Genomic DNA, 11,045 nt, shown 5'->3' with positions numbered 1-11,045 from the left:
GCACTTATTTTTTAGTCCATTCACCTCTGTATTGCTTAGAAAATAGTTGCTTAAAAATAATAAGGTAGCAAACCAAGATAATGCCTAATAAGTAAGTCTCCCCAAATAAGCACTGATTTAAAGGTTCATTTTTAAATAAGTCATCTGGAATTTGGACTATATTTTCATGAAAGGAAATAAATTTTGAGTAATGGTTAAGTTTTTATGATAAAGCTAAGGCTTGCAATGATAAACAGGAAGAAATAACTCTGGCAAAACAGTACTTGAATAAATTCTCCCATAAATTCAATATAATGTTATAGAAAAATCAATGTTTTAAATTGTCTTGATTTAAATATAAAAGGAATTGAATAAAAAATAATAAAATATGATAATAATTAAATTAAAAAGAATTTTAAAATATGGTTTCTAATCTTTATTCTGCTAATAACTACCTTTACGACCTTGAGCACATCACCTGAAGATCATATTTGATAGATAGAAGAGAATGAACAATTTCTTTTAAATTCTTGAGAATTAGCTTTAGCACTTGCCTTTGGTAACTTGCTCAGTAAGGCATAAATACCAGAGAATGACTTATACTTAATTTAAATCTTTTGATGAGCTGCATTTTCTTTATTTAATTCGTGTAAAATCAACAAGCATTTATTGAGGGTCTTTTGTATTCTGGATACTGTGTCTAAAGAAAATATTTTAAAAGATCCTTCATAAAAGAAGATACAAAGCTCAAATAATAAGTTATCAGTAAAAATGAAAATTAAAATTACAATGAGGTATCACTATATGTCCACTAGATTGTTCAATATTTTTAAGCTATCAATATCACATATTGGGAAGGATGCGGAGCAACTAAGAACATTCACACAGTGCTGATGGAAGAGTAAAATGGTACAGTACTTTATGAAACGAAGTATACATTTACCATATTTATCCCAAAATGTCATTAAGCGTTCACCAAGAGAATACAATCGACCACACAAAGACTTCTACATAAATGTTGACAGTAGCTTCATCCGTAATAGCTGAAAACTAGAAACAACTCAGAAATACAAGGAAATTGATAAATTGTGCTGTATCATTTTTAATGGAATAGTACTCAACAACAAAAATAAATGAGCTGATGAATTCATTGACATGGATGAATCTCAAAATCATTATTCTAAGTTAATGAAGCCAGACACAAATAAATACATACTATTTCATTTGATTTGCCTGAAATTTTATAGCAGGAAAATCTAATTTACAATGACAGAAAGCAAATTAGTGGTTGTCTGGGTTCAGGGTTGCAGAAGACTTGATCATGAAGGTGCATGAGAGGACTCATTAGGATGGTGGGAATAATCTATATCCAGACTGGCAAGATGGTTACAAGAATGTATATCTTTTTCAAAACCTATAGAATCCACTTAAAATGTGAATTCCCAGATTCCCAGGAGCTTCTAAGGGAGTAAACAACTTTTGGCATAAAATGATAGGAACTTGAATTGAGAGACCACCAGTGATGTCAGAGTTTTCAGAACCCATTAAATAATGCACGAGAGAAAGAGAAAGCTTCACTTTTTAAGTCCAGAGAGAAGCTTGTTTACAATGACACCAGTCATGTATAGTGAAGAAGAGCCTTCGGAGAAGCTTTTCCCAGACTCTCAAATGGCAGAGGTGCCAAGTTCTGAGTTTGGCAAAAAGAAGAGAGAAGAACCCAACCAGTCCTCCCACTGCCTCCCAGACCACAGGTGCCTACTTGCTTTCCTGAGAAGCTTTAATTACTAAATCGAGACCCTCAGAGTCTATTACCTAACTGTTACAGGGGCTGTTGGAAATACCATTCAGCAACAAGGGAATACTTTTCATTGAATAAATTTTACAAAGAGAAGTGAGAAACAAAAATAAAGTTGAGTTTTAATTACAGCGTGTTTACTATACCAATCCAACTTTGAGACAAACAAGGTAATACCACCTACCAAGCCCTGCCACATAAACCAACCTCCCCATCGCTGGTTCCAGCCAGATTGTCTAAAAAATCTTGACAGTTTCACCACCTCAGTCAATCAGTTGTGACTAGGAACAGTCATTTTGTTCAAATGCAGGTGCTGGTGCTCTTTTCTTTGAAGAGCATGTAGGGATTCAGATAGATATTTAAAAATAAAATGATGAAGAGAGAGTCTTAAAAAGATCAAATAGAAACTGAGTTAGGTGTAGGAAACAGTTAATATATGTGTGAAGAAGAGTTAGCTTTTTCTCATTTCACTGTGCACCATGAAAAGGATCTGAGTTCTCACGACCAGAAACAGAAAAGACTTGACATCACTACATCCAGAATGGAATCTAATCTCTGGGGAGGGAGAAGAAGTAAGAATAGGTTGAGAAAATTGGTGGAGGTAAGAAGTAAAAAAAAAAAGGAAGAGAGAAAAGAAAGAAAAGGGGTGAAGTAGACTCTATTTGGGTTGGCTGGTGACATGAGGAGAAAAGTTTTTCAGCGTTTGCACTATCCTCTGGACCCCAAGTGCAACTCTCCAGAGATACTGTGTAGCCAGATTACACAGAAGACTAGAAGATCTGAGCTCCCCAAAACACTGATTCCATGACCTGGGCTTCCTAATTCTTTAAGGACCAGATCACTAGATCTTGCAGGATGAATTATGAATCATTTAGCTACTAAACACCATGTTTCTCTGACTGTAAATACTTTTATTATCATTGAAATCACTACTGTAAGTTATCTCTCTTTCATTAGTGGACACATCACATGAAAAAAGATGTCAGTAGCTTACCAGAAAAGTAACTAGAGATCATTTGAACCAACACAAAAACCTATCACCTATGGATTACAGGATAATAAGAATTTCAGATTTTGTTTTCTAATTCATTTTTAACATTATTTTTAATCCTAACTTCTCCCATAAATACTTGGAGAATAGATAACAAAAGAGACTTACATAAAACAAGTATGTATAGTCATATGATACTTGGAAAAACATTTCAAAAGAAATTCCAAAAAGAGAAATATTTCTTTTAATATTTATTTACTAGGGTAAATAAAGATGCACAAAAAAAAGGGTAGTTGTTTTTCTCTCTTGCTCCATCAGTAAAAATTATAGAGCCCTGATAGAAACTGGCTATTTAAGTTAAATGGGAAAAATGTATATGATTTATTTTCACTCCCCTCCTACCCCCATATTTAGTTTGGGGTGTGATTATGTGTGTGTGTGTGTGTGTGTGTGTGTGTGTGTGTGTGTGTGTGTGTGTGAAGGTATACATTGAACTTATTACTCTTATTTTTCCCCAGAAGTCACCCAAGGGAAAATTATACAGGCTTTTTAGTAGGAGATACTACACACTGAAAATTTCTCTGATTTTTACAATTAAATTTTAAAACACACACACACACACGGTCTTATGGTTTACTTACTCTGGCTGTCACTGCTAGGCAACACTTCCACTCTTTAAATCCATGGTTCCTTCCCTTTAGATAATTTACATTTTAATTGCAATATGTTTTACGTTTAGTTACTATTTTTCCTGCCTTTGCAGTGGGGACATTTAAGGCCAGGCCAACATCATGTGCACAAAGACTCAGTAAGAGCTTTGCTGTCCTGTGCTTCCCAGCACATCGGGTCAGGTCCCTGTGAAGCAAGGTCGTGAGAATGCAGCTGCTTGCCTGCCTTGCTGCTTCTGTGGCCCTGAGGGAGATCTTTTTGGACATTACACTGAAGAAGGTAGTAATATTTAGAACAAATATTCATGGCTTCTTATCATTCTTGCCCACACTGTCTTAAAACTTCTTTTTATACTCAGGCTGAGTTCTTGACTGGCTATGTGGCAAGAGGCCACTTTGTTTATGGTGACATTTTTCTAGAAAATACCTTAGGCGAGGAGAAAGTTTGGAATAGCTGTGAGAAAGGAACACAGCTGAGAAAGGGAAAATTAAAGCAAAGTAAACTGAAACGAAAAACAAATGCCTTTTTGAAAAAAGAAAACAGGGGAAAAAAATGCCTTGATTCATTTTTGCTTTCACTTCATTTTCCCACATGACTTGTTATATGGAGAAATCAGCCACTAAGAAGAATGAAGAATGAAGCCACTTATTACAACATATCATGTTTAACTTTATAAAATACTGATAGTGCTTCATATTTTTAAAAAATATTTTACATCTTTGCAAATCGAGCAAATTTTCTGTTTTTTTTCTACTATACTCATGATACCTCTCCAGTTAACAGGAGAAAAGTATATAGTAAAAGGCAATGTTACAAACAGAAAAGTAGTGAGAAATAATAATAAAACTAACTGGAATCTACCTTTATTTCTGTCCAATACACTTTCTTCTTTTTTATTTTTATTTACCCCAGTAATACATGTGTCTATCTTATTCCCCATATTAGGAATTGCCATAACCTCTCCTTATCTTCCTTTCAATGAACAAGGTCCAGCTCCAGTCCTTCCTAGCATCATAGAATTGTGGAATCACAGATTCCAGAGGAATCTTAAAACTATTTAGTATTTCCACTTACGCTGATCATAGCTCAGGGCCCTGCCCAAGCCCACCTTTACTTCAAGCTGTTTTCCTCTATCCCGTTCCCAGTGCTTGTCAGGGAAGCCACAGCAGCTGGTCTAATGGTCTGGCCATTGACTGGGTGAGGGACCCAGCCTAAAGAGAGCTGATGCCTAGGCTGGTAGCCTTCAAAAAGGAGGTTTGGCTCGACAGGCTGTGTTCAACAGAGGTGATGGCATTTAGTTGAACATGTCAGACTCATTTCCTCCAGAATTTGTCCAGGAGAAATGAGTGACTAGCTGGTCAGTTGCAAGAGAAGAACAGATTGATCTACAGAGAGAAGCTAAAATTCCATGAGATAAAGATAAACTGGCCACGATAGACAGAGAAAGCAAACCACCAGGGCTGTCTGGGACCCTGCCAAGTTTTCTAGTCCTAGATCTAGTATATAAATACTTCCAACAACTACCCCTCCTCATTCCTGAGGGGCTCAAGTAGGTTTCTATTACTTGCAAGCGACGAACACCCAGTCCCCTTCCTATCCTTCATCATACGCTACAATCCTCTATAATACAACATTTCTGCCCAGTGGTCATGTTTATGTTAAAATACCTCCAGTAGTAATTAACCACTCAAGTTATCCCAGTATATCTCTAGGTAATTAGATTATAAAGCCATTTCTTACATTAAATAAACCTTGAACCCCCTGAATTTATATTGTCCAGCTATTTAAAGCTTCATGAAACCTTTCATCATTCTGATTTCTCTTTTCTGAAAATGTCCCAATTTATCAGTAAATTTTCCAAACTGTGGCTTCCATAGCTAAAAACAATAGTCCATGTGTGGTGTAACCAACACAGAAGGCCTGGACTATCACTTTTCTTGTTCTGTGTAATATGTTTCAAGCACTGTTGCATAAAGTGCAGTAGACTTTTTTCAATGACACTGTTGAATCATTTTAAATTCATTGTCGATTAAAAGCACTAACTCATTTTGAAATGACTTTTAGATAACTCACATGTTCCCACCTTACAACTATGTAGTTCATTTTTTAGATACAAGGTTAGGTTTTGTCTTTTCTACACTAAATTTATCAGTTTCTAGTCTCTCATCAAATGTCTCTGACCTCCGACCCCGACATTTTATGATCACTTGATCCTCTGAATTGCTCTGATGAATATATCTATTTCACTCATTTGGTATATCACTTATACTATCTAATCAAGTTATTCATCTTTTAATGAGGAGTGGCTCCAAAGCATAGAGTTGATATATCTTGTTTTCAGACACTATAGAGTGCTATATACAAAAATTTTACTTGTAACTAGTAATGTTTAAAAAAATGAAAAAATGTGAGCATACCCAGTGGATCCCATGTTGTTTTTCCGGTAAGTACCTATGAGCTTCCCGAGGTGTGACTGGTGTGGGGCTGTACATATATTTTTTCCCCTTCTTACAGGGGATGACTGGATAATCTTCTTAAAATGTAAGTAGATAATTTTTACCTTGGACTGCTAGTATCTGGGGTATTTTTGGCAACGTTTAAAATATATTTCTACTAAATATTTGTAAAATAGTGCCTGTTACAGATGGTTGAAAGAGTCATTTGGCTTGAGTCTTCAATACTTGAAGAGTCTCAGACTTGGATTTTAACTCTAAATGAAGTTATACATATAACTACAGAGATACACTAAAGAGATTAAATTTTGTCCCTCATAGTCAACTTGAAACTCATGTTCCATTAAAACACCATCTCACTGTTATGCATTATGAATAAATATATTTTTATGTATTCTATAATTATCATATGATTAAAAGAATATTATACTGTATTTTGGAATTAAAAGCAGAACATTAATTTCTTAAATAGAAACATTCAAAACTATATCATAACTATGTGCCACCCTTTTCTATAATTTCCTTTTTTTTTTTTTCAGTATTCTCATTGCATTAATAAGTGGAGATTAGCTAGGCCTTTCTCAGTTTCTGAGAGACCCTAGAGGCAAATGAGCATCATGATCTCATTACTAAAATGTTCTCCTGATGGCCCTTATTTCTGGCCACATTAAACTCACTTACTCTCACTTAATAAGACTTTTTATTAACTGATTTCTCTTAAGATTGTTTCTTGTATTTGGTACATTTTTAATGAGCAACAGTAATTGTACGTACTAAGGTAGGTTCAGTGAAGAGAAAAACACCATCGACAAAAACAATATAAATGTGACCCATTTCCTTAAGAAGCTTACCATCCCCACAGACAGCCACAATTACCTGTAGCACAAAATAAAGGATTGGGCATTGTATTTTAGGAATAAACAAAATTACCTGAGACTAGGAAGGAGACAGATTAAGAGATTTAAGTTTTCCAGCTCCGTATTTCTACACCATCAGCCTCACTCTAGTCACAAAGTTCTTTTTGATCCCTTTACTCCCACTTCCTGATTTTAACCTCACTAGCCATTTTTTTTTTTTTTTGTGACAAAGAGTATTTCTGTCACATCATGCATGAGAAGGCATTGTTCCAATTAGGAGAGGATACATAGTCACAGTTGTCACCAGCGTGTCTGCCGCCAATATTCCACCCAACTCTCTTCATTTCTGCAAGTTCTTGAGCTGATAGAGTCAAGAGTAATATTTTGCCAAGCCTCTGATCATCCTAGTCAGCCCAACTGAGGGGTATGCAATTACCTCTTTCCCAGTTTAATTCAACTGATGCACGGCTGAAATTCTGCAAATGGAACTTTATTAAAACAAAAGGAAAAAGAAAGATCAAAATAGGCAAATCAGCTCTTATTCTAACACAACCTTCATAGATTCCCTTGACCAAAAAGTACTAAAGGGTATACAGTACCCAATTTCATTTCTTCAGCACTGTCACTTTCCATGTGCTTGGAAATATTTATTAACGAGTGATAAAAACTATGGCTATTTTAGGACAAATCTCAGCTTGTTCACATATAGTCTTGCATCGTGTTCTTTACACTCTAGTGAGCATGAAGTGGCTAATCTGAAATAGCCACTCACTTCCAGCTTCTGGAGCTTGGAAAATGGTTCTGACATTACAAAATAAATATTGTAAGCTGCAAACATGAAAGATCAAATTGGAATTTTAATTCCCAGTGAACACTTGTTTCCATAGAGACTTAAAATTGCATACTCTGTCACATATGCAAAAAATAGAGGCAGTACAGCAGAAGATGCTGAGAGCATACTCAAGGCAGAGGCAGAACTGCAGTTTTGCTGGGTCGGTCCTCGAGCTAATGGTCAAAGACTAATAATAATTCTCTGTGATAAGTGATGTAGACTCTGAAACAAGACATGAACATCCCGTGCTGACCAGATACCAAAAGATCTAAGAATAAGATCACCACGGGACACAAAGATGGGGACCCACATTGTACTGACAGAGAGAGTACTACCCTGGCCATATTCACCAAGGTTTCTTACCAGTTCATACCAGTTCATTGAAGTGAAACTAAAAATATCAGAATCTAATGACTTGTAGTTTATATATATATGCATTTAATAGTACACTGTATATATTTATTAATATAGAGTTTAGTTAAGCACAATGAGTCCTCTTATCATTTCCACAAGGAACTCAGTTAAAGAACCTCTTTAAGTGCTGTTATATAGAAATATCTGGATGGGATAAATCTTTTTGACTATTAGAATCACAGTCTTGGGACCCAGAAGAGTTGTTAATGAGGATTAATAAGGGTTAGATTTGCCTGTAAATGACAGAAAATCCCAAATAACAGTAGCTTAAACAAGAAGGAAGTTTATTACCTGAACAATCTAGATTTAGTATATCCACTGGGGACCCAGGCAACTTCTATCGTGTTTCTTAGCCATCTTCAAAATGAAATTTCCAATGGGTGGTTGGTCCAGGGTGAGGCTCCAGCTTCAGCCATCATATCTCTGCACGCCAGCTCGGAGGAAGGAGGAAAAGAGAGATAAAGCTATTACCCTTCTCTTTAAGGATATACATCCCACCTACATCCTCTTGGTCAGAACTTAATCACAACCACCTGCAAGTGAAGATGTGAATTTTATTCCTCTTTTTAGGTGGCCATGGTCTAGACAAAAGTCAGAGGCTCTATCATGGTAGAAGGAAGAACAGCTATTTAGAGCCAAATAGCAGACAGTAACTAAAACTCCCACTATATTATACAATTTTGGTCCAACAAAGTATTTTTCTGTTTGGATATGGCAGCAGCAAACATTTACTGAGAGCTTATTATGCCCCCAAATAATTAACTAAATTCTTTTTAAAATATTGCTATGGGGAAGTAGACGGTGGGGGGTGGGGGGGTGGCGGCGGAGAAAGAAAAGAAAGAAAAAGAAAAAAGTAAAAAAGAAAAGAAGAAAAAGAAAAAAATTAAATCATTTTTTTCAATTAAGAATAAATTAATTAAAATAAATAAATAAGATAAAATAAAATATTATGGGTTGAATTGCAATCCCCCAACACCTAATACCTCAGAACATAACTTTATTTAGAAATAAGGTCTTTGCAGGTATTGTCACGTTAAGATCATTAGAGTAGGCTCTAGTCCAACATGATTGGTGTCCTTATAAAAAGAGGAACTTGGACACAAAGACATGCACAGAGGGAAGAGCATATGAAGGGATGGAGAAAATGCCAGGTGAAGATGGAATATTGGAGTAATGCATCTAAAGGCCAGAACATCAAAGATTGTTGGCAAATCAGCAAAAGCTAGGAAGAGGCAAATAAATGTTCTCCTCTAGAGATTTCAGGAGGAACGTGGCCCTGTTGATATCTTAATTTTGGACTTCTAGCCTCCAGAACTGTGAAAATAAATTTCTGTTGTTTTAAGTCACCCAGTTTATGGTACTTTGTTACAGCAGCCACAGGAAACTAATACAAATAGGTTATTTGATTTAATTCTCACAACTACTGTTACAAAAGAGGTAGTTATTCTTCCTTTTTTAGAAATAAAAAAATTAAGGCTCAAAAAGTTAAGCAACTTGCTAAGATCCCTTGAGCTTTGAATCAAACCTAGGCCTTTCTAATTCCAGAGTCTGAACTTCTAATCTACTATATTAATTCAAGAATTAACCAAAAGTCCATGGTTTTAGATCTTCCATCCCTTCTCAGCTTGGACACCACTAGAGAAAACTCTGAAGTGTTATATAGATATTAGGTGGTATTATCATTTCAGGTGCCTTTGTAGTATGGCATTGTAACCTATCATCCAAACTGTGACACTTGAGAATCAAAAAAATGTTATGCATAATTACACTGGGACAAGAAGCCTAAATTAGGACCACCTTAGACAAACCAGGGTTTACAGTCACACTAATTTAAACTCACTCCTCAGTGCCCCACTACCCTTAAATCCTAACCAGAAATAGCATAATGGTGGCTTAATTCTAATAATTACAGTTAGAAAACAACAAAAATACCTTAATTATGCAATAATAATATGATTCCATAAGAATAAGATATTCCTTGATATATAGACCAAGAACGATTTTGTAAGATGATTGATCTAAAAAAAGAAAGACTATATTTTGATTATTTAGTCAAAAGTATCTGAGCAGTCCTTCCAGGCCTCTAAAGACTGAGAATCCCTACCTCTGGAGAGTTAAAAGATAGAAAGAAAGGTCTATCTTATGTGAGACACTGCATACTAAAGTTCTACTTGTTACAGCATCTAAGCCAATAACGTTAATATTGTGGAGAATATCAAACATCTATTTTTATAACAACGACAAAAAGATACCCCTTGTGAGACTCTTTTCCAAGGCTGAAAGAAAAACAACTTCCCCAGGGATGCAGATTGAAAGTTTTTATTTCTATTTTCATCCAAATTTGAACCTTAATGTCAGGTTAGCCATCGGGAAGGGCTTTGTAAATTCAGACTTCTGCCAAGATAGGGCCTTCTCCGACTATTTCTAAGAGAGCTAGGTGCTTTTAGAAGTCACAAAGCCTGGACTGTAAGCAAATAATGAGGAAAAGTAATAATCCTACATGAGCTTAGTATACTATCTACATAATTATATGATCTGATAAAAAGTTCAAATTAAGGCTCTTTACATTCCTGAAAGTCTAGCTCCCATGGCCTTTATCTGAGGCTAAGACAGACTCAATAAAACTGCTTATGTGCATGTAATATGCATTTATCTTCTACCCCAAACACTATATAATCTCACTAAACGGGAGGGTTCTAAAACATTAACTGTGTTTACCTCTGCATGGAAGGATTGCCAGTTATTTTACGTGTCCTAGTCTTTCTTCTTCATGTTTTCTCATTGAGAATACAGTACTTTTGAAATTATATTAAACAAATACTTTTGAAATTATTTTTTTAAAAGGTCTTTAAGAAAGATCATTAAAATATGTACATGGAACTTTCAGTTCTGGTCCAGCATATAAGAAGCTGGAATACTCCACTGTATCTTAAAAGCAAGTAAAAGCTGAACAAACTTAATGTGTGTGTGTGGGTGTGTGTATACACATAGCTACAAATGAATGAATTAAAATAGAGAGCATAGAAAAGATACACACCAATTTCATGAAGGGATG

This window comes from Pteropus alecto, unplaced genomic scaffold, assembly GCF_000325575.1.
Source record: "Pteropus alecto unplaced genomic scaffold, ASM32557v1 scaffold3, whole genome shotgun sequence".
Taxonomy (NCBI): Eukaryota; Metazoa; Chordata; class Mammalia; order Chiroptera; family Pteropodidae; genus Pteropus; species Pteropus alecto.
Note: the sequence above shows the minus strand (reverse complement) of the source record.